General features: G+C 37.0%; 1 pseudogene across 1 annotated transcript; it reads left to right on the forward strand.

The window, feature by feature from the left end:
- The first annotated feature begins 200 nt into the window (after positions 1 to 200).
- Positions 201 to 11,727, forward strand: LOC147340693 (THO complex subunit 2 pseudogene; annotated as a pseudogene). The gene is made up of 3 exons (XR_015158681.1): positions 201 to 351; positions 6,205 to 6,268; positions 8,873 to 11,727. The product of XR_015158681.1 is annotated as a THO complex subunit 2 pseudogene (transcript).
- Positions 11,728 to 24,402: the final 12,675 nt, after the last annotated feature.

Raw genomic sequence — 24,402 nt, forward strand, 5'->3', positions numbered from 1 at the left:
TGTCTATGTCAGAAGCTTTCTCTATCCCTTTTATACTTTAATAAAACTCTATTGCACAAAGGCTCTTAGCGATCAAGCCTCGTCTCTGGCCCCGGATTGAGTTCTTCTCCAGAGGCCAAGAATCCTGGCATCTTTTCGTGGTTCAGCAAAAACCTTTCACAAACGACAAATACAATAATACTAACAAATCATCAGTAGACATGACTGCTACCTCACAGCCCTGCCCATCCGAGAGAGAAAGAAACTTATCTCCTTCCACCAGCAAGCAAGCACATATCACACCCAATATGAAGGTTACACAAACAACTGGAGCAACCATACCTACTGAGCTAAGAAACCAAAAGGAAAAAGGTATTTGACCTCAAAGCTTGAGAAAAGGAAGCCTTAAACACAATTTAAAAAAAAATGAAAAAGCAGATAAATATTGCAAAAATTAAGGAGCAACCTAGAAAAAACACAAGTCCAAATAAACAAAGAGAAAATAGGCAAACTCTCTGAAAAAGAATTCAGAGTAAAGATGATCCAAAACCTTGAAAATGCAATGGAGAAAATGCAAGAATCAATTAACACATTTAACAAACACCTATCAGAAATAAAGAATAAACAGAGACAAACAATGCAATTACTGAAATTAAAAATACTCTATAAGGAATCAATTGCAGAATATCCTAGGCAGAACGGAAAAGTGAGCTGAAAGACAGAATGGTAGAAATAACTGCTGAACAGCAGAATATAGGAAAAAGAATGAAAAGAACTGAGGATAGTCTCAGAGACCTCTGGGACAATATTGAATGCACCAACATTCATATTATAAGGGTACTTCAAGAACAATAGGAAAAAAAGAGTATGAAAAATTTTTTGAAGAGATTATAGTCAAAAATGTTCTCAAACTGGGAAAGGAAATAGTCAATTAAGTCCAAGAAGCACAGAGAGTCCAATACAGTGTAAACCCAAGGAGAAACATGACAAGAAACATACTAATCAAATTTTAAACAATTTAACACAAAGAAAGAATATTAAAAGTAGCAAGGGAAAAGCAGCAAGTAAGATACAAGGGAAATCCCATATGCTTAACAGCTGAATTTTCAGCAGAAGCTCTGAAGGCCAGAAGGGAATGGCAGGATATATTTAAAGTACTAAAAGGGAAAAATCTACAACCAAGATTACTCCACCCAGCAAGGACCCCTTTAAAACTGATGGAGAAATCAAGAGATTTACAGACAAGCAAAAATTAAATGAATTTAGTATCTCCAAACCAGTTTTACAATAAATGATAAAGGAGTTAGATAGACAGGAAACATAAAAGAAGAAAAAGTCCTATAGAAACAAATCCCAAGAAATTAAGAAAATGGCAATAGGAGCACTGTTGTTGTTTAGTCACACAGTCAAGTCCAGCTCTCTGAGACCCTATGGGCTGAATTATGTCAGGTTTCCCTTCACTACCTCCCAGAAGTTGCTCAAACTCATGTCCATTGAGTTGGTGATGCCATTCAACCATCTCATCCTCTGTCATCCCCTTCTCCTCCTGCTTTCAATCTTTCCCATCATCAGGGTCTTTTTCAACAAGTCAGCTCTTTCCATCAGAGGACCAATTGTAGGTTCAGCTTCAGTATCAATCCTTCCAGTGAATATTCAGGGTGGATTTCCTTTAGGATTGACTTGCTTGATCTTGACATAAAGGCTGTATATGGTGAACCCACAGCAAACATTTTTCTCAATGGTAAAAAATTGAAAGCATTTCCTGTAAGATCAGGAACAAGACAAGGGTGCCACTCTCACCACTATTATTCAACATAGTTTTGGAAGTCCCAGCTATGGCAATCAGAGAAGGAAAATAAATAAAAGGAATTCAGAATAGAAAAGAAGAAATAAAACACTCACTGTTTGCAAATGACATGATACTATACATAAAAAAATAAAAACCTAAAGATACTATCAGTAAATTACTAGAGCTAATCAATGAATTTAGCAAAGTTGCAGGATACAAAATCAATATAGAGAATTTACTTGCATTCCTTTGTCAGTTTTCAGTTCAGTCACCTATTGGTGTTGGAATATTTGTGAGCCCATGGAATGCAGCATGCCAGGCTTCCCTGTCTATCACCAACTCCCAGAGCTTGCTCAAACTCATATCCATAAAGTCAGTGATGCCCTCCAACCATCTCATCTTCTGTCACTCCCTTCTTCTCCTGCCTTCAGTATTTCCCAGCATCAGGGTCTTTTCCGATGAGTCAGTTCTTCTCATAAGGTGGCCAAAGTATTAGAGCTTCAGTTTCAGCATCATCCTTCCAATGAATATTTAGGACTGATTTCCTTTAGGATTGACTGGTTTCATCCCCTTGCATTCCAAGAGAATCTCCTTTATACTAACAATGAAAAATCAGAGAAATTAAGGAATCAATCACATTTACCACTGCAACAGAAAGAGTAAAATATCTAGCAATAAACATACCTAAGGAGACAGACAATCTGTATACAGAAAACTATAAGACACTGAGGAAAAAAAATCAAAGACCATATAAACTGTTGGAGAGATATACCATGTTACTGGATTGGAAGAATCAACAGTTTGAAAATGACTATACTACCAAACGCAATCTACACATTCAATATGATCCCTATCAAATTACAAATGGCATTTTTCACAGAACTAGAACAAACAATTTCACAATGCATATGGAAACACAAAAGACCACAAATAGCCAAAGCAATCTTGAGAAAGAAGAATGGTGCTGGAGGAGTCAACCTTCCTGACTTCAGACAGCATTACAAAGCTACAGTTATCAATACAGTATGGTACTGGTACAAAAACAGAAATATAGACCAATGGAACAAAATAGAAAACCCAGAAACAAGCCCACAAACCTATGGGCAAATCATCTTTGTCAAAGGAGGCAAGAATATAAAATGGGGAAAAGATAGTCTGTTCAATAAGGGGTGCTGGGAAAACTGGACAGCTACAGGTAAAAAAAATGAAATTAGAAGACTTCCTAAAAACATACACAAAGATAAAATCAAAATGGATTAAATACCTAAATGTTAGACCAGAAACTGTAAAACTCTCAGAGGAAAACGTTGGCTGAACAGAGTATGATAATTCACAGCAAGATAGTCCATGACCCACCTCCTAGAGTAATGGGATTTAAAACAAAAATAAAAAAGTGGGACCTAATTAAACTTAAACACTTTTGCATAGCAAAGGAAACTATAAACAAGGTGAAAATACAACCCTCAGAATGGAAGAAAATAATAGGAAATGAAACAACTGACAAAGGATTAATTTCCAAAATATACAAGCAGCTCATAGAAGTCAATATCAGGAAAACAAACAACCCAGTCAAAAAGTAAGATAAGAATATAAACAGACATTTCTCCAAAGAAGACATACAAATGACTAATGGACACGTGAAAAGATGTTCAGTATATCTCATTATTATAGAAATGCAAATCAAAACTACAAAGAAATATCATCACACCAGTCAAAATGGCCATCATCAAAACGTCTAGAAACAATAAATGCTGGAGAGGGTATAGAGAAAAGGGAATCCTCTTGCACTGTTGGTGGGAATGTAAATTGATACAGCCACTATGGAAGACAGTATGGAGATTCCTTAAAAAACAAGAAATAAAACCACTGAAAAACTGTATATCCAATTTCTAGCCATATACCCTGAGGAAAGCAAAACTGAAAAAGACAGATGTACTCCAATGTTCATTGAAACACTATTTACAATAGCTGGTACATGTAAGCAACCTAGATGTCCATTGATAGATGAATGGATAAGAAAGCAGTGGTACATACACATCAGATCAGATCAGATCAGTCGCTCAGTCATGTCCGACTCTTTGCGACCCCATGAATCGCAGCACGCCAGGCCTCCCTGTCCATCACCAACTCCCAGAGTTCACTCAGACTCATGTCCATCGAGTCAGTGATGCCATCCAGCCATCTCATCCTCTGTCTTCCCCTTCTCCTTCTGCCCCCAAATCCTCCCAGCATCAGAGTCTTTTCCAGTGAGTCAACGCTTTGAATGAGGTGGCCAAAGTACTGGAGTTTCAGCTTTAGCATCATTCCTTCCAAAGAAATCCCAGGGCTGATCTCCTTCAGAATGGACTGGTTGGATCTCCTTGCAGCCCAAGGGACTCTCAAGAGTCTTATCCAACACCACAGTTCAAAAGCATCAATTTTTCGGTGCTCAGCCTTCTTCACAGTCCAACTCTCACATCCATACATGACCACAGGAAAAACCACAGCTTGACTAGACGAACCTTTGTTGGTAAAGTAATGTCTCTGCTTTTGAATATTTTATCTAGGTTGGTAAGCGTCTTTTAATTTCATGGCTGCAGTCACCATCTGCAGTGATTTTGGAGCCCAGAAAAAATAAAGTCTGACACTGTTTCCACTGTTTCCCCATCTATTTCCCATGAAGTGATGGGACCAGATGCCATGATCTTCGTTTTCTGAATGTTGAGCTTTAAGCCAACTTTTTCACTCTCCTCTTTCACTTTCATCAAGAGGCTTTTTAGTTCCTCTTCACTTTCTGTCATAAGGGTTGTGTCATCTGCATATCTGAGGTTATTGATATTTCTCCCGGCAATTTTGATTCCAGCTTGTGTTTCTTCCAGTCCAGCATTTCTCATAATGTACTCTGCATATAAGTTAAATGGAATATTATTCAGCCATAAAAAAGAAAGCATTTGAGTCAGTTCTAATGAGATTGATGAACCTAGAGCCTATTATACAGAGTAAAATAAGTCAGAAAGAGAAAAGGAAATATCATATATAAATGCATATATATAGAATCTAGAAAGATGGTACTGATAAAATTATTTTCAAGGCAGCAATGGAGATACAGACATAGATTACATACTTATGAACATGGAGTGGGGGGAGGAAGGAGAGGATGGGCTGTATGGCGAGAGTAACATGAAATACCATAGATAAAATGAATAGCCAATGAGGAGGGGGAAGATATTGCTATGATTTATATCAAAGAGTCTTCTGCCTATGTCTCTATTTGTTTTATATTACATTTAGGTCTTTATTTAATTTTTACTTTATTTTTGTATACAGTATTAGGGAGTGTTCTAAATTCATTCTTTTACATGTCTCTGTCCGGTTTTACCTATCCCACTTATTAAAGAGATGTTCTTTTCTTCATTATATATTCTTGCCTTCTTTATCATAGGTTAGGCAGCCAGAGGTGCATGTGTTTATGTCTGGACTTTCTATCGTGTTCCATTTACCTAAATTTCTGTTTTTGCACAAATACCATACTATTTTTATGACTGTAGTTTTCTAGTATAATCTGAAGTCAGGGAACTTTATTCCCCTGTTCCATTCTTCTTTCTCATTATTTCTTTCACTATTTGGAATTTCTACTATTTCCATACAAATTTCAAAGCTTACTGTTCTAGTTCTATGAAAAATGCCCTTGGTAATTTGGGATTTCTTTAAGTCTGTAAATTGTTTTGGGTTGTATAGTCATTTTCTCAACATTCATTCATCCAGTCCAAGTACATGGTATATCTCTCCATCTGTTTGTCTCATCTTTTATTTCTTTCATCAGTATTCTATTTTTTCTGAGTACAGTTATTTTCCCATCTTAAGTAGGTTTATTCCTAGGTATATGATTCTTTTAAATCAATGGTAAATGGGATTGTCTCTGTAAACTCTTTTTCTGATCACTCATTGCTAGTGGATAGGAATTTAATAGATATCTGCATATTAATTTTCTATCCTGCTACTTTACCAAACTTATTGATGAACTCTAGTAGTCTTCTGGTGACATCTTCAGAATTTTTTATATATAGTATCACGTCATCTGCAAACAGTAACAATTTTACTTTTTTCTTTTCCAAATTTAATTCATTTTCTTTCTTTTTTCCCCCTCTGATTGCCATGGCTAGAACTTATAAAACTATGTTGAATGAAAGTGGCAAGAGTGGACATCTTTGTATTGTTCCTGATCTTACAGGAGATCTTTTCAGATTTTCATCATTAAGAATTATGTTCTCTGTGGGTTTGTCATATATGGCCTTTATTATGTTGAGGTGGGTTTCCTCTAAGCCCACTTATAGACTTTTTATCATAAATGTGTGTTGAATTGTGTTAAAAGTTTGTTCTTCATGTACTGACATGATCATGTGATTCATTCTTCATTTTCTTAATGTGCTGTATCACACTGACTCCCCACATCTAAGGAGCTGTGGCTGAGCGGGCACAGGATGGCCGAGAGGAGCTACTTCATGTTCAAGGTCAGGACAGGTGGTGCTGAGGAGATACCCCTCGTCCAAGGTAAGGAGCAGTGGCTGCCCTTTGCTGGAGCAGCCGTGGAGAGATACAAATAGCTGTGAAAAGAAGAGAAGCAATGAGAAAAGGAGAAAAGGAGAAATATTCTCACTTGAATGCAGAGTTCCAAAGAATAGAAAAGAGAGATAAGAAAGCCTTCCTCAGCGATTAATGCAAAGAAATAGAGGAAATCAACAGAATGGGAAAAACTAGAGATCTCTTCAAGAAAATTAGAGATAACAAGGGAACATTTCATGTAAAGATTGGCTCAGTAAAGGACAGAAATGGTATGGACCTAACAGAAGCAGAAGCTATCAAGAAGAGGTGGCAAAAATACACAGAACTGTACAAAAAAGGTCTTCACGAAAAGATAATCACAATGGTGTGATCACTCACCTAGAGCCAGACATCCTGGAATGTGAAGCCAAGTTGGCCTTAGAGAGCATCACTATGAACAAAGCTAGTGGAGGTGATGGAATTCCAGTTGAGCTATTTCAAATCCTGAAAGATGATGCTGTGAAAGTGCTGCACTCAATATGCCAGCAAATTTGGAAAACTCAGCGGAGGCCACAGGACTGGAAAAGGTGTTTTCATTCCAATCCCAAAGAAAGGCAATGCCAAAGAATGCTCAAACTACCACACAATTGCACTCATCTCACATGCTAGTGAAGTAATGCTCAAAATTCTCCTAGCTAGGCTTCAGCAATACGTGAACTGTGAACTTCTATATGTTCAAGATGGCTTTAGAAAAGGTAGAGGAACCAGAGATCAAATTGCGAACATCTGCTGGATCATCGAAAAAGCAAGACAGTTCCAGAAGAACATCTATTTCTGCTTTATTGACTATGCCAAAGTCTTTGTGTGGATCACAATAAACTGGAAAATTCTTCAAGAGATGGGAATACCAGACCACCTGACCTGTCTCCTGAGAAACCTGTATGCAGGTCAGGAAGCAACAGTTAGAACTGAACATGGAACAAAAGACTGGTTCCAAATAGGAAAAGGAGTACGTCAAGGCTGTGTATTATCACCCTGCTTATTTAACTTATATGCAGAGTACATCATGAGAAATGCTGGGCTGGAAGAAACACAAGCTGGAATCAAAATTGCCGGGAGAAATATCAATAACCTCAGATATGCAGATGACACCACCCTTATGACAGAAAGTGAAGAGGAACTAAAAAGCCTCTAGATGAAAGTGAAAGAGGAGAGTGAAAAAGTTGGCTTAAAGCTCAACATTCAGAAAACTAAGATCATGGCATCTGGTCCCATCACTTCATGGGAAATAGATGGGGAAACAGTGGAAACAGTGTCAGACTTTATTTTTTCTAGGCTTCAAAATCACTGCAGATGGTGATTGCGGCCATGAAATTAAAAGAAGCTTACTCCTTGTAAGGAAAGTTATGACCAACCTAGCTAGCATATTAAAAAGCAGAGACATTACTTTGCCAACAAAGGTTCGTCTAGTCAAGGCTATGGTTTTTCCAGTAGTCATGTATGGATGTGAGATTTGGACTGTGAAGAAAGCTGAGCACCAAAGAATTAATGCTTCGGAACTGTGGTGTTGGAGAAGACTCTTGAGAGTCCCTTGGACTGCAAGGACATCCAACCAGTCCATTCTAAAGGAGATCAGTCCTTGGTGTTCTTTGGAAGGACTGATGCTAAAGCTGAAACTCCAGTAATTTGGCCACCTCGTGCAAAGAGTTGACTCATTGGAAAAGACTCTGATGCTGGGAGGGATTGGGGGCAGGAGAAGAAGGGGACAACAGAGGGTGAGATGGCTGGATGGCATCACTGACTCAATGGATGTGAGTCTGAGTGAACTCTGGGAGCTGGTGATGGACAGGGAAGCCTGGCATGCTTTAATTCATGGGGTCGCAAAGAGTCGGACATGACTGAACGACTGAACTGAACTGATCACACTGATTGAGATTCATGTACTGAAGAATCCTTACATCCCTAGGATAAATCCTGGTTGGTCAATGTTTATGATTCTTTTAATGTGGTATTGAATTCTATTTGCTAGTGTTTTGTTGAGGACTTTTGCATTTATGTTCCTCAGTGATATTGTTCTGTAATTTTCTTTATTTGTGATTTTTGTCTGGTTTTGGTGTCAAGGTAGTGATGGCCTCATAGAATGAGTTTAAAATGTCCCTTCCTCTGCATTTTTGGTAAGATTTTTATCAGAATAGGTGTTAAGTCGTCTCTAAGTATCTGATAGAATTAGCCTGTGAAGACTTTGGCCCTAGGCTTTTGCTTGTCAGAATTTTTTTTTAATTAATTTATTTTAATTGGAGAACAATTGGGCTTCCCTGATAGCTCAGTAGGTAAAGAATCTGCCTGTAATGCAGAATACCCCAGTTTGATTCCTGAGTCAGGAAAATCTGCTGGAGAATGAATAGGCTACCCACTCCAGTATGGGCTTCCCTTGTGGCTCAGCTGGTAAAGAATCCGTCTGCAATGTGGGAGACCTGGGTTTGATCCCTGGGTTTGGAAGATCCCCTGAATAAGGGAAAGGCTAGTCCAGTATTCTGGCCTGGAGAATTCCATGGACTGTATAGTTCATGGGGTTACAAACAGTCAGACACGACTGAGTCTAACACGGACATTACTGACTAATTTAAATTTATTTATTAAACATTTGAAACTTGTGGAAAAACTCTATGATCAGTGTCATGATACCCTGGTACAGTTTGGTGGGCTTTAGCATCTAATCTAAGCACAGAAGATTATATAAAGCAAGTGCCTTCAGTTGATGTGCTCTGTAATGAATTTCACACACCTCATGATGCAGCATTTTTCCTGTCTAGGCCAATGTACACACACCATATTTCATCAAAGTATGACAAACTTAAAAAATCAAGGAAGGGAAGTAAACAGCAGCATAAAGTTCATAAGTACATCACATCATATGAAATGGTGATGGCTCCTGTTCATGAAGCAGTGGTTTCCTTACACGTTTCCAAAGTCTGGGATGACATCGGTCCTCAATTCTATGCCACATTCTGGTCATTGACAATGTATAACCTTGCATTTCCACATACCAGCTATGAACAGGAAGTCAATAAACTTAAAATCCAGATGAAAGCAATTGATAACAATCAGGAAATGCCTCCAAATAAAACTAAAAAAGAGAAGGAGTGATGTACTGCCCTTCAGGGCGAGCTTCTCGAGGAAGAAAAGAAATAGATGGAACATGTACAATGAGTTCTGCAGAGACTGACACTGGAAAAGGACAACTGGCTTCTAGCAAAATCTACCAAAAATGAGACCATCACAAAATTTCTACAGCTGTGTATATTTCCTCGATGTATTTTTTCAGCAATTGATGCTGTTTACTCATTTTGTTGAATTGGTACATCAACAGAAAACTCCAAATTTTTCCACACTTCTTTGCTATGATCGAGTTTTCTCTGATATAATTTACACAGTCGCAAGCTGTACTGAAAATGAAGCTAGTCAATATGGGAGATTCCCTTGCTGCATGTTAGAGATTGTGACCAGGTGGCACAGTGATAAAGCCACATATGAAAAGGAAAGTGGAAATTATCCGGGATTCTTTACTATACGAGCAACTGGATTTGGTGGTGGAAACAAAGCTGATCAATTAGACTATGAAAATTTTTGACATGTTGTACACAAATGGCATTACGAACTAACCAAGGCATCAGTACATTGCCTTGAAAGAGGCGACTATACTCTCATCAAAAATATCTTGATTGTGCTAACAAAAAATACTTCCTTGGTACACAAAACTTTAGAATCTGGGTCAGGCTTTGGGAAGAAGAGTGCATAAAATCTTCCAAGAAGAAAAAGAAGAGGTCAAATCTATATGCATTGGCTATGGGCTACTCTGGGCAGTTGAAAAGTAGAAAGTCATACATGATACCTGAAAATGAGTTTCATCATAAAGACCCCCTTTGAAGAATGCAGTTGCCAGTGTACAAAATGGGCCTGGTGGCAGGCCTTCTTCATCGTCGGTTGGAAGTGTAGGTCAGATGAAAGCAGTCCTGTGGACACTGATAAATCAAGGGAGAGATCTCAATGTGGTGTGAAAGCTGTTGATAAAGCTTCTAATTTCACACCAAAAGGGAATTCAAGTGATGGAAATAGTGGCTCTAACAGCAGCAAAGTTAAAGAAAATGACAAAGAAAAAGGAAAAGAGACAGAAAAAGAGAAAAAAGAAAAGACTCCAGCTACTACTCGAGGCCCGAGTACTTGGTAAAGATGGTAAAGAAAATACAAAGGAAGAATGGCCAAATAAAGATGAAAAAGCAAGAGAGACAAAGGAAAGAATATCTAAATCTGACAAAGAGAAAGAAAAATTCAAGAAGGAAGAAAAAGCTAAAGATGAGAAATTCAAGACCACTGTCCTGAATGTAGAATCAAAGTCAACTCAAGAAAAGGAAAGAGAGAAGGAGCCACCCAAAGAACGAGATATAGCAAAGGAAATGAAATCAAAGGAAAATGTTAAAGGAAGAGAAAACCCACCAGTTTCTGGGTCCTTGAAGTCACCTGTTCCCCCATCAGATATTGCAGAGCCTGAAAGGGAACAGATACGTTGCAAAATTGATACCCATTCTTCTCCATCACATTCCTCAACAGTAAAGGAGAGTTTCATCAAACTCAAGGAGTCTTCAGCAAAACTCTGCATTAATCATACTCCTCCACCAGTGTCCAAGAGTAAGGAGAGATAAATGGACAAGAAAGATTTGGACAAGTCAAGGGAAAGATCCGGAGGGTGGGGGGAAGATGAAAAGGACAGGAAAGAGTGGAAAAGGGATCACTCAAACAATGACCGAGAAGTGCCACCATACTTAACCAAGAGGCAGAAAGAAGAAAGTGAAACAATGGGGGTTTCAAAATACAAAAGTGAAAGTCTATGTGAGTCTCCTTATCCAAATTAGAAAGACAAGGAAAAAAATAAATAAATCAAAATCTCCAGGCAAAAAAAAAAAAAAAGGTGGCGACTCATTTAAATCTGAAAAGATGGATAAAAATCTCCTCTGATGGCAAAAAGGAGTCCAGGCATGATAAAGAAAAGATAGAAAAGAAAGAGAAATGGGACAGTTCCAGAGGAAAGGAAGAGAAGAAACATCATAAGTCCTCGGACAAGCACAGATAATGAAGACTTTCAATCAAGGGTATGGACAGACCCCTAAGCTGAAGGTCTCCCAGAGGAGGATGCCAAAGCTCCATGCGTCACTCTCAGAATGATATCTCCCATAATTGAGAGCTTCTAGTGCTGTCCATTTAATGGGAATCTGCTTTAAATCAGAAGATGAATACACACCACCATCCTCTTGACGAGACATTCCAAAGTCACTGGTTTTCAGAACATTATTTTCACCTCCAGGCAGTTTCTTGGAGCAAGGTCCCTGTGCATATAATTTTTACCTGAGATTTGCCATCGAGAAGCAGCATCTAATAAAAATTTCACTAATTGTTTTAGTTCATCCTTCTTTCTCAGAAAGGAGAGGAAATCATGTCCTGGAACAAGTCCCTTAATTTTGTAGATAGGCTGTATTTGTGTGCTAACTTTTATGAGTTTTACAATATTGGTATGATTATACTGCTTGAGGATTTTGGCTTCTTGTAAAATTTTTAATTTCAGTTCTGGGAAAGATCATCTTCGCATGTTCTAACAGTGATACCAATTTTATCTTTTAATGTGCCCCTAAATGTGTCATCAAAATTTCCCTAGCCCAGTAATTATGACAGCTTCACGACTGAGATGAAGAAGGCAGTGGCAACCCACTCCAGTACTCTTGCCTGGAAAATCCCATGGACGGAGGAGCCTGGTAGGCTGCAGGCCATGGGGTCGCTAAGAGTTGGACACGACTGAGCGACTTCACTTTCACTTACTTTACAATATTATGATGGCTTTTTGCCACACATTAACATGAATCATCCATGGGTAAACATGTGTCCCCCCATCCTGAACTGCCCTCCCACCTCCCTCTCCTTGTTAGATAGTTTTAATCACAGTTTCAATTTCAGTACTTGTGACTGGTTTGTTGACATTTTTTCTTTCTTTCTGGCTTAGTCTTAGAAAGTTGTTTCTAAGAAGCTGTCCATTTCTTGTAGGTTGTCAATTTTATTGGCATATAGTTACTTGCAGTGATCTCATATCCTTTGTTTTTCTGTGGTATTGGTTGTAAGTTCTTTTTCATTTCTATCAATATTTTTATTGATAGAATAAATTTCATTGATTTCATTGATCTTTGCTATTGTTTTCTTTATTTATTTCTGCTCTGATCTTTATGATTTGTTTCCTTCTACTAATTTTAGGTTCTTCTTTCTCTAGTTGCTTTAGATGCAAGATTTGTAACATTTCTTGTTTCATGAGATAAGATTATATTGCTTTAAATGCCCCTTTTAGAACAACATTTTTCTGCATCCCATAGGTTTTTGTCATCATGTTTTCATTGTTATTTGATTCTAGGTAATGTTTTTTTTTTTCTCTCTCTCTCTTTTTTTTTTAAGTTATATCTTATTTTTTTGTACAATATTGTGCAAGTATGCCACCTAGTTTGGGGTTTTGGGGAGGTGATGGCATGGGTTTGGGAGCCAGTTCCAGCAAATCCCCGTGCTAGTGTCCAGGGGGGCTGGGGCCATGACATGAGGAGAGAGGCTGCAATGGCAGGCCTGCCCTTTGCACATCACTCAGCAATGGTGCGTTGGCTCTCTGGTGGTCTGAGCTTCTTCTATGAGCATTCTTCATTTTGGAGCTCCTCATTCTTATCCTCTCTGGCCGTCTCCTCACAGTCAACATCACTCCCCTTCCTGGGTCTGCTCTCCAATCCCTGTGTTCCAGCACCTAGTCCCTGTTTGCACCAGCTTGACACCTGTGTCAGGCTGGGGCATGCAGGGCTATGGCACAGATCATCTATGCAGGTCTCACTCTATCCTGCATGCCACTGATCATTTCCTACGCTATCCTCCAGCCCCTCCAAGTTCCTTTTCTGTCCAGCTGATCCCTCACGTATTAAGGGATTTTTCCCAGACAGGAACCTCTCTTCACATTCAACCCATAGCCAGTTACACTGGTCTGGTCCGTCTTCCATTCCTTTTACTTTTCCCTCCTTTTTTCATCTCACTCAGTTATGTCGGGATGTTTCTTGCCCTTTTAGGTGTTAAAGGTCCTCTGCTAGTGTTTACCAGGTACTCTGTAAATTTGGTAAACTCAGCAGTGGCCACAGGACTGGAAAAGGTCAGTTTTCATTCCAAACCCAAAGAAAGGCAATGCCAAAGAATGCTCAAACTACCACACAGTTGCACTCATCTCACATGCTACTAAAGGAATGCTCAAAATTCTCCAAGCCAGGCTTCAGCAGTACGTGAACCATGAACTTCCTGATGTTCAAGCTGGTTTTAGAAAAGGCAGAGGAACAAGAGATCAAATTGCCAACATCTGCTGGATCATCGAAAAAGCAAGAGAGTTTCAGAAGAACATCTGTTTCTGCTTTATTGACTATGCCAAAGCCTTTGACTGTGTGGATAAAAATAAACTGTGGAAAATTCTTCAAGAGATGGGAATACCAGACCACCTGATCTGCCTCTTGAGAAACCTATATGCAGGTCAGGAAGCAACAGTTAGAACTGGACATGGAACAACAGACTGGTTCCAAATAGGAAGAGGAGTACATCAAGGCTGTGTATTGTCACCCTGCTTATTTAACTTCTATGCAGAGTACATCATGAGAAATGCTGGGCTGGAAGAAGCACAAGCTGGAATCAAGATTGCCGGGAGAAATATCAATAACCTCAGATATGCAGATGACACCACCCTTATGGCAGAAAGTGAAGAGGAACTCAAAAGCCTCTTGATGCAAGTGAAAGAGGAGAGTGAAAAAGTTGGCTTAAAGCTCAACATTCAGAAAACTAAGATCATGGCATCCGGTCCCATCACTTCATGGGAAATAGATGGGGAAACAGTGGAAACAGTGTCAGATTTTATTTTTTGGAGCTCCAAAATCACTGCAGATGGTGACTGCAGCCATGAAATTAAAAGACGCTTACTCCTTGGAAGAAAGGTTATGACCAACCTAGATAGCATATTGAAAATCAGAGATATTACTTTTTCAACAAAGGTCCGTCTAGTCAAGGCTATGGTTTTTCCAGTGGTCATGTATGGATGTGAGAGTTGGACTGTGAAGAAAGCTGAGTGCCAAAGAATTGATGCTTTTGAACTGTGGTGTTGGATAAGACTCTTGAGAGTCCCTTGAGCTGCAAGGACATCCAACCAATCCATTCTGAAGGAGATCAGCCCTGGGATTTCTTTGGAAGGAATGATGCTAAAGCTGAAGCTCCAGTACTTTGGCCACCTCATGAGAAGAGTTGACTCATTGGAGAAGACTCTGATGCTGGGAGGGTTTGGGGGTAGGAGAAGAAGGGGACAACAGAAGATGAGATGGTGGATGGCATCACTGACTCGATGGATGTGAGTCTGAGTGACCTCTGAAAGTTGGTGATGGACAGGGAAGCCTGGCATGCTGCAGTTCATGGGGTCGCAAAGAGTTGGACATGACTGAGCGACTGAACTGAACTGAACTGTAGGAACTCTTCCACTTGTAGATATATTCTTGATCTGTTTGTGAGGTGAAATGAACTCTACGTTGTCCTACTCCAACATCTTTCAAAAGCTCCATTTTTAGTTTATTTTTGTGTATGGTATTAAATAATGTTCAAATTTCATTTTTTTACATGTAGCTGTCCAGTTTTCCAAGCACCATTTTTTTAACAGTCTGTCTTTTCTCCATTTTATGTTCCTGTCTCCTCTGTCATATATTAATTATTTACAGGTGTGTGGGTTTACTTCTGGGCTTTCTATTCTTTTCCATTGATCCATATTTCTGTTTTTGAGCCATTTCCATACTAATTTGATGATTGTAGCTTTGTAATATAGTCTGAAGCCAAGGAGCTGGAATCCTCTAGCTCTGTTTTTCTTTCTCAAGGTTGTTTTGGCTATTCATGGTCTTTTGTGTCTCTCTACATATTTTAAGGTTTTTGTTTCTTTGTTTTACTTCTGTGGAAAATGCCATTGTTAATTTGATAGGGATTACATTAAAACTATAACACAATGGCCATCATTGAAAAGTCTACAAACAATACATGCTGATGAGAGTATTGAGAAATGTACCCCCTACACTGTTGATGGGAATGTTATTTGGTACAGTCACTACAGAGAATAATATGGAGATTCCTTAAGTAACTGAAAATAGAGCTACTGTATGATCCTGTAATCCCACTCTTGGGCATATATCTGGATAAAATCATGATTCAAAATGACGCATGCTCCTCAGTGTTCACTGCAGCACTGTTTACAACAATCAAGACAGCAAAGTAACCAGAATGAATGGGTAAAAGCATATAGTACATATATTCATTGGATTATCACTCAGGTTTTAAAAAGAATAAAATAATACCTTTTGTAGCAAGATGGATGGATGTAGAGATTATCCTACAAAAGTCAAGTGAGAAGAGAAAAACAAATATCATATCATATCACTTATGCATGGAATCTAAAATGATGAAACATGTGAACTTATTTACAAAACAGAAACAGACTCAGAGACCTCAAAAATAAACTGATTGTTACCAGAGAGGAACAAAGGGGAAGAAGAATAAATTGGGAATTGGGGATTAACAAATACAGATTACTATATGTAAAATAGATAACAAGAAGGACATCTTGTATAGCACAAGGAATTCTGCTTACTAGTCTGTAATAACCTGATTGGAAAAGAATTTGGAAAAGTATATATACATATTATGTATAACTGAACCATTTTGCTATACAACTGAAACTAACACAACATTGTAAATCAATTAAACCCCAATATAAAATAAAAATTAAATTAAAAAAGTGCTTACCTTGAAGAGGCATCTAACTAGAAAATGGTATCAATAAAAATATTTATGAGTAACATACATTTTTCAGTATGGGGGCACTTGATTTATTTCAGAAAAATTAAAATGTTTATATAATATGTTCAATGTATTATTAATCAAACATTAAAAATGAAATAATGCCATTGGCAGCAACATGGATGGACCTGGAGATTATCATATTAAGCCAAGTAAGTCAGAGAAAGACAAATATTACATAATATTGTTTATATGCAGAATCTAAAAAATGATACAAATAAACTTATTTACAAAATGGAAACAGACTCACAGACTTAGAGAAAGAATTTACGGTTGTCAGGTGGGAAAAGGGGAGGTTCATAAATTGGGAGTTTTGGATTGATATGTATACACTGTTATATTTAAAATAGATAATTTAAAAGGGTCTACTGTAAAGCACAGTGAACTCTACTCAGTACTGTGTAATAAATAAATGAGAAAACAGTTTGAAAAAGAATAGATATATGCGTTACAAATCAATATGTATAACTGTGTCACTTTGCTGTCCACAGGAAACTAACACAACATTGTTAATTAACTATACTCCAAAATAAAATAAAATTATGGCTATTATGATCATTTACATACAGGATTTTATGTGAAAGTCCATTTTCATTTCTCTGGGTAAATGCCCAAGTTTTCAATTGCTGGGTTTTATGGTACTGCATGTCTAGTTTTTGAGGAAACTGTTGGATTGTTTTGCAAAATGGTTGTACAATTTTACATTCCCAGAAAAATTTACTAATGATCCAGTTTATCCATTTCTTGACCAAAATTTAGTGGTGCTAATGTTTGTTGTTGTTGTTGTTTTATTGCAACAAGCTTGTAGTGGTGACTTGTGATTGTACTTTGCATTTCCCTAATCGTTAATGTTAATGAACATCTTTCACATGATAATTAGCCACTTGCTTGTCCTTTTTCATAAAATGTCTGCTGTGTCTTTTGCCAATTTTTAAATGTATTATTAATATTTCTGTTTAAACTGTCCCATTTCAACTGTCCGTTACATGTATATGTGTGTGTGTGTATATATATGTATGTTCAAAGTATATATAATTATATATATATATATATATATATATATATATATACACACACACACACACATAAGTGAGTGAAGTCACTCAATCATGTCCGACTTTGCGACCCCATGGACTGTAGCCTAACAGGCTCCTCCATCCATGGGATTTTCCAAGCAAGAGTACTAGAGTGGGTTGCCATTTCCTTCTCCAGAGGATCTTGCCAACCCAGGGATTGAACCCATGTCTCCAGCATTGTGAAAGTGAAAGAAAGTGAGGTCACTCAGTTGTGTCCGACTCTGCAGCATTTCAGGCAGATGCTTTACTGTCTGAGCCACTAGGGAAGTCCTATATATATGCATGCTGCTGCTGTTGCTGCAAAGTTGCTTCAGTCGTGTCCAATTCTGTGTGACCCCATAGACGGCAGTCCACCAGGCTCCCCTGTCCCTGGGATTCTCAAATATACATATAAATATGTATACATATGCTTGTGTGTATATTCACACACACACATATATATATATATACATATCAATTTATCAATTTTTGTCTTTTTATGGATTATGATTTTGTCATTATGAAGTCTAAGAAATGTTTGCTTAGCCCTAGACTTCAAATAATTTCTCCAGGGTTTTTTTTTTTTTTAATTTTATGATTTTATATTTTATATCTAAGTTCATGATCCACTTTGTTTTGGATTTTATGTAGAATATGAGGTTTAGGTCAAAGTTCTTTTATGTTTTTCAATATTTTTGACCTATAGGTATTCAGTTGTTTCAGCACAATTTACTGAAATTCTTTGCCCATTCATCCATTGAACAGTGATTTGATTTTGAAACAGTGTGAAAATTATTTGGGCATGTCTGTGTGGGTCTATTTCTGGATTTTCTATTCTATTTCATTGATCTGTGTTTCTAGCTCTCTATTAATAACACACTATCTTTTTTTTAAATTTTATTTTATTTTTATTTTTTTTTCCTGGAAAATATTTTATTTAATTGTATTCTAGACAGTTACAAGAAACAAAATTTTCACTCTTATATATTGTAACTTCTTTTTCAACTTAGATTAAATTGGCTAATTATACAGTAAAAGCCTATTACTATTAATAAGTGTCCATTATTTTTTTTTCTTTCTCCACATTCTTTTTTTTTTATGCCATTGTCAATTCATCTTTTTTTTTTTCTTTTTTTTAATTTCAGATACACACATGCTCCCCATCCTGAACCCTCCTCCCTCCCCCCTCCCCATACCATCCCCCTGGGCCTTCCCAGCGCACCAGCCCCAAGCATCCAGCATCGTGCACTGAACCTGGACTGGCATCTCGTTTCATACATGACATTTCATATGTTTCAATGTCATTCTTCCAAATCTTCCCACCCTCTCCCACAGAGTCCATAAGACTGTTCTATACATCAGTGTCTCTTTTGCTGTCTCGTATACAGGGTTATCATTACCATCTTTCTAAATTCCATATATATGCGTTAGTATACTGTATTTATTTTTAAACTTTACAATATTGTATTAGTTTTGCCAAATATCGAAATGAATCTGCCACAGGTATACCCACGTTCCCCATACTGAACCCTCCTCCCTCCTCCCTCCCCTACCCTCCCTCTGGGTCGTCCCAGTGCACCAGCCCCAAGCATCCAGTACCATGCATCGAACCTGGACTGGTGACTCGTTTCACTATATTGATTATGGTAGCTATATAGTAATTCATAATATCAGGTAGAATAATTCTTTCCACTTTATTCTCTTTTTTCAAAATGATTTTACCTACACTAGTGCCTTTCTACATGTCTATATAACTTTTAGAATTTGTTGACTATGTCTATGAAAACTTTGTTGAGGTTTTGTTAGAAATTGCATTAAAACCTATAGATCTGTTTGGAGAGAATAGATGTTTTAATAAATTGAGTCTTCCAATCCATAAACACATTATGCCTATTTTTTAAAATTGTTTTATCAGCATTTTGTAACTTTCAACATACATCTTGTACATGTCTTGTTATAATTTTATCTAAGTATTTCATTTTCTTTGGAGCAGTTGTAAATAGCATCATGGGTTTTTTGTTTGGGGTTTTGTATATTCATTGTTAGTACATAGAAATGTGATTGCTTTTTGTCTGTTCATACTGTATCCTGCAAACTTACTGAACTCAGTTCCATAAGTTTTGGTGTTTTTATCATTATTATTATTTTATAGATACCTTGGTATCTAGGTATTCTAGGTAGACCACCTTATCTTGTCATCTGCAATTATGGATGGCCTTATTTCTTCCTTTATGACATTTATGTCTTTTGTTTCCTTTTCTTGACTCATTACTTTGGCTAGGACTTTAAGTACTATGTTGAAAAACTAAGAATAGAACTGCCATATGATCCAGCAATTCTACTTCTGGGTGTAAATCTGAAGAAGATAAAAATATACCTACACTCCCATGTTTATTTTATCATTATTCTCAATAGCCAAGATAAGGAAACCAAGATAAGATAACCTAAGTATCTGTCAATGGATGAATGTATAAAGAATATATATATATATATATATATATATATATATATATATATGCAATAAGATATTATTTAGCCATGAGAAAGAAGGCAAATCTTGTGATTTGCAACAACACAGATGGACGTTCAGGGCATTATATGGACATTTCAGACACAGAGAGAGAGAAAGATACTGTATGATATCACTTACATGTGGACATTTCAGACACACACAGAGAGAGATACTGTATGATATCATTTACATGTGGAATAAAGAAATGCCAGACTCATCAAAGCAGTGTGTATTGCTGCTTACAAGGGGCTGGAAGTGGGAGTATTGGGGAGATGTTGGTCAAAGGATCCAAACTTACATTTAGAAGATGAATAAGTTCTGGAGAGCTAATGCATAGCATTGCGATTATAGTTTGTATTATATAATTTAAAGTTACTAAGAGACTGGATTGTAAATGTTCTTACCAGAAAAAGGAATGACAATTATATGTTGCAATGGAGGTATTAGCTAAGGCTACACTGGTAATTATATTGCAATATATAAATGCATCACATCAACATATTGTATACCTTAAACAATGTTATCAGGTCAGTCGCTCAGTCATATCCAACTCTTTGTGACCCCATGCTGCGACTGCAGCATGGCAGGCTTCCCTATCCATCACCAACTCCTGGAGTTGCTCAAACTCATGTCCATCGACTCAGTGATGCCATCCAACCATCTCATCCTCTGCTCCCTTCTACTGCCTTCAATCTATCCCAGCATCAGGGTCTTTTCCAACATCTGGGTCTTTTCCAATGAGTCAGTTCTTCTCATCAGGTGGCCAAAGTATTGGAGTTTCAGCTTCAGCATCAGTCTATCCAATGAATATTCAGGACTGATTTCCTTTAGGATAGAGTGGTTGGATCTCCTTGCAGTCCAAGGCACTCTCAAGAGTCTCCTTCAACACCACAGTTCAAAAGTATCAATTCTTCAGTGCTCATCTTTCTTTATAGTCCATCTTTCACATCCATACATGGCTAATGGAAAAACCATAGCTTGATCAGACTTTTATTTCAATTTTAAGTAAAGTGATGAGAGTGAGCATCTTTGCCTTCTTCATAATTTTAGATATTCTCACCAAAATCTATGGGCTTTTTACAGATGCTATTAAGTTGTAGAAGTTCTTCACAGTGTCTATATTTCTGAGAGTTTAAAAAAATTATAATTAAGGGTTAGGGTATTTTTCTGTGTCAGTTGATATTACCATATGATTTTCTTCTTAGCTTGTTTATAGGAAGGATTACATCAGTTGACTTTGCAATATTGAACAAGTCCTGTGTAAATGAAGTAAATCCCACATAGTCAGAGTCACAATTAATTTTACATATTGATGTGTTTGATCTACAATATTTTTTTTGCAGATTTTAAGATCTATTTCAAGAGGTATATTGGTCTATAGTTTTATTTTATTATGTTGTTTTTGGTTATAATATTAGTGTAACACTAGTCTCATAAAATGAGTTAGGAAGTATTAATTTTCTATTTTCTGGAAGAAATTGTGGAGCTATATATATTCTTTTCCAGAGATTTTTTCCCCAATAGCAGTTTTATTGAAATGTAATTGATATGTCTTAAAATTCACCATCTAAAATATATACTTCATAGGCTATTATTATATAGACAGAGTTGTGCAACCATCACCATTCTATAATTTTAGGACATTTTTGTCACCCCAAATAGAAATGCCATACCAATTACTAATTAACCCCTTTAACCTTTCTTCTCTCACTCTCACAACCCACGGCAAAAACTAATCTTTCTGTGTCTAAGGAATAGCTCATTCTGGTCATATCTATAAAAGAAAAAGTATAATACGTGGGTTTTGTCATCAGTTTCTTTCAATTAGCATAATTTTTTCTCTGTCCATTCATGTTATGTGAAGTATAGTTGATTTATAATATTTACAATATCATGTTAGTGACATATGCAAAGCAAAGTGATTCAGTTATATTTTTCAGAGTATATTCCATTACAGTTTATTATAAAATATTAAATATAATTCCCTGTGCTATACAGAAAATCCTCTTTACTTATCGATTTTATGTACAGTAGTTGATATCTGTTATACTCATAATCCTAATTTGTCCCTCATTTCCTCCTTCTCCCCTTTGGTGACAGTAAGTGTGTGTTTTGCATCTGTGTGTCTGTTTCTGTTTTGTATGTAGGTGTATTTTTTATCATTTTTTTTTTAATTCAACATGTAAGTGATATCATACAGTATTTTTCTTTCTTTGTCTGATGTACATCACTAAGCATAATTTCTAGGTCCACCAATGTAACTGACTATCTTATTCTTTTTTACAACTAACTTTCCATTATACATATATAATACACTCCTTTAAAACATATATATATATATATATATATATATATATATATATACACACACACACACACACACACATACATACAACACATTTTTAAGCTATTCTTTGGTTCTTCCCATTGTCTTGGCTCTTATAAAAATTCTAATATGAACAAATTGGGTTGCATTTTTCTTTTCAAATTAAAGTTTTCATTTTTTCCATATATATGCCCAAGAGTGGGAGTGCTGGATAATATAGTAACTTTATTTTTAAATTTCTTATGGAACCATCATATTATTCTCCATAGTGTCTGTACAAATTTACATTCACACAAATACAGCAGAAGGGTTCCTTTTTCTCCACATCCTCTTCAGCATTTATTGTTTGTAGACTTACTAATAATGGCCATTCTGACCTGTGGGAGATGATAACTTATTGCAGTTTTGATCTGAGTATCTACAGTCCATGGAATTCTCCAGACCAGAATACTGGAATAGGTAACCTTTCCCTTCTCCAGTGAATCTTCCCAACCCAGGAATCAAACTGGCATCTCCTGCATTGTAGGCAGATTATTTACCAGCTGAGCTACCAGGGAAGCCCTAATAATATAAAAGAGTATAACTACTCTTTTATATTGAGTAGTATGAGGTTTTTATATTTTAGATATTGAACCCCTGTCAGTCACACCATTGGCAAATATTTTCTCCCACTCTATAGGTTGTTTTTTTTCATTCTGTTCATGCTTTTCTTTGCTTTGCAAAAAGTTTTAAAACTTTGATTAGGAAAAATTAGCTTATGTTTACTTTTATTCATTTAGCCTTGGGTGACTGATCTAAGAAAATAATACTGTTGTAAAAGGAAGTTTTTTGCATATATTCTTTTCTAGGAGTTTTATGGTGTCCATTTTATATTTAAGTCTTTAAATCTGTATGTGTTTATTTTCATATATTATGTTCAGGAGCATTCTAATTTTATTGATTTATATGTAGCTTTCAAGATTTTCTTGAAAGAGACTGTCTTCACCACTGTATATTTCTGCCTCTTTTGTCATAGATTATTTGACCATAGGTGTGTCACTTTACTTCTGGGCTCTCTATTCTGTTCTATTGAACTATATTCCTGTTTTTGTGCAAATGGCACACTGTTTTAATTAATATATCTTTGTAGTATAGTCTTAAGTCTGTAATAGTTATTCATTTCAGTTTTATTCTTTTTCCTGAGGTTTCTTTGACAATACTGGGCTTTTGGTAGTTTCATATAAATTTTAGGATTATGTCTTCTAGTTATGTGGAAAATATCATGGATATTTTGTAAGGAATTTCAATAAATTTGTAGCTTGCTTTAAGGGACATGGCCATTTTAACAATATTAATTCTTTCAATTCAAGACCACAGGATATATTTCCATTTCTTTGAAACATCTTCAGTTTCTTTCATCAAGTTGTATAGTTTTCAGTGTATACATCTTTCATCTCCTTGATTAAGTTTATTCTTAAGTCTTTTATTGTTATGATGTGAATTTAAATGAGGTTTTTAAACTTTCTTTTTCTGATAATTCATATTCATTAAAGGAAATGAAAAAAAGATTTATGGTTACTAATCTTGTATCTCACCTGAGTGGACAATGAGACTAAGATTTCAGAGCTTTGAGGGATGAATACTAAGTTTTTCTCCTTACCAGAGCATGTGAGATCTTCTTTCCCAGACTGAGGACGGAACGTGTACCTCCTACAGTGAAAACATGAAGTCTTAACCACTGGATCACCAGTGGTAGGCACTGGAGCGGTGACTATGTGGAGCTGGAGTGGCTGTGAGGAGATAATCCACATCCAAGGACAAAGGAGAAGGCCCAGCAAGACAGTAGATGCTAGAGCAGCTGCTGCACAGTGCTGGAGCGACTTTGAGGAGATACCCCACATCCAGCAGGAGAAGCCCCAACAAGATGGTTGGGGGGGTAAAATTCAAATTTAGAGTGAAACCCCATTCCCGCCAGAGCTGCTCAGAGGGCTCAAACAAACCTTGTGTGCACCAGGACCCAGAGACTCCACAGAGACTGAGACTGAACTGTTTGAGTGTTTCCTGTGGAGATATGGTTCAGCAGTGGATTTCCACAGGGGTACGGGCTCAGGGTGCACCAGACATGGGTATGGTTGGGTACAGCATACTTGGGTATGGCATAAGCCCTCTTGGAGGAGGTAGCCATTAACCCCACCATATAGCTGCCAGAACTTACACAGGACTGGGAAGTAGACTCTTGGAGGGCACAAACAGAGCTGTGTGCACATAAGGACCCAGGAGAAAGGAGCAGTGATCCCACAAAAGACTG

This window comes from Bos grunniens, chromosome X (assembly GCF_055505025.1).
Source record: "Bos grunniens cultivar Pamir isolate PY7600 chromosome X, Bosgru_T2T1.0, whole genome shotgun sequence".
NCBI lineage: Eukaryota > Metazoa > Chordata > Mammalia > Artiodactyla > Bovidae > Bos > Bos grunniens.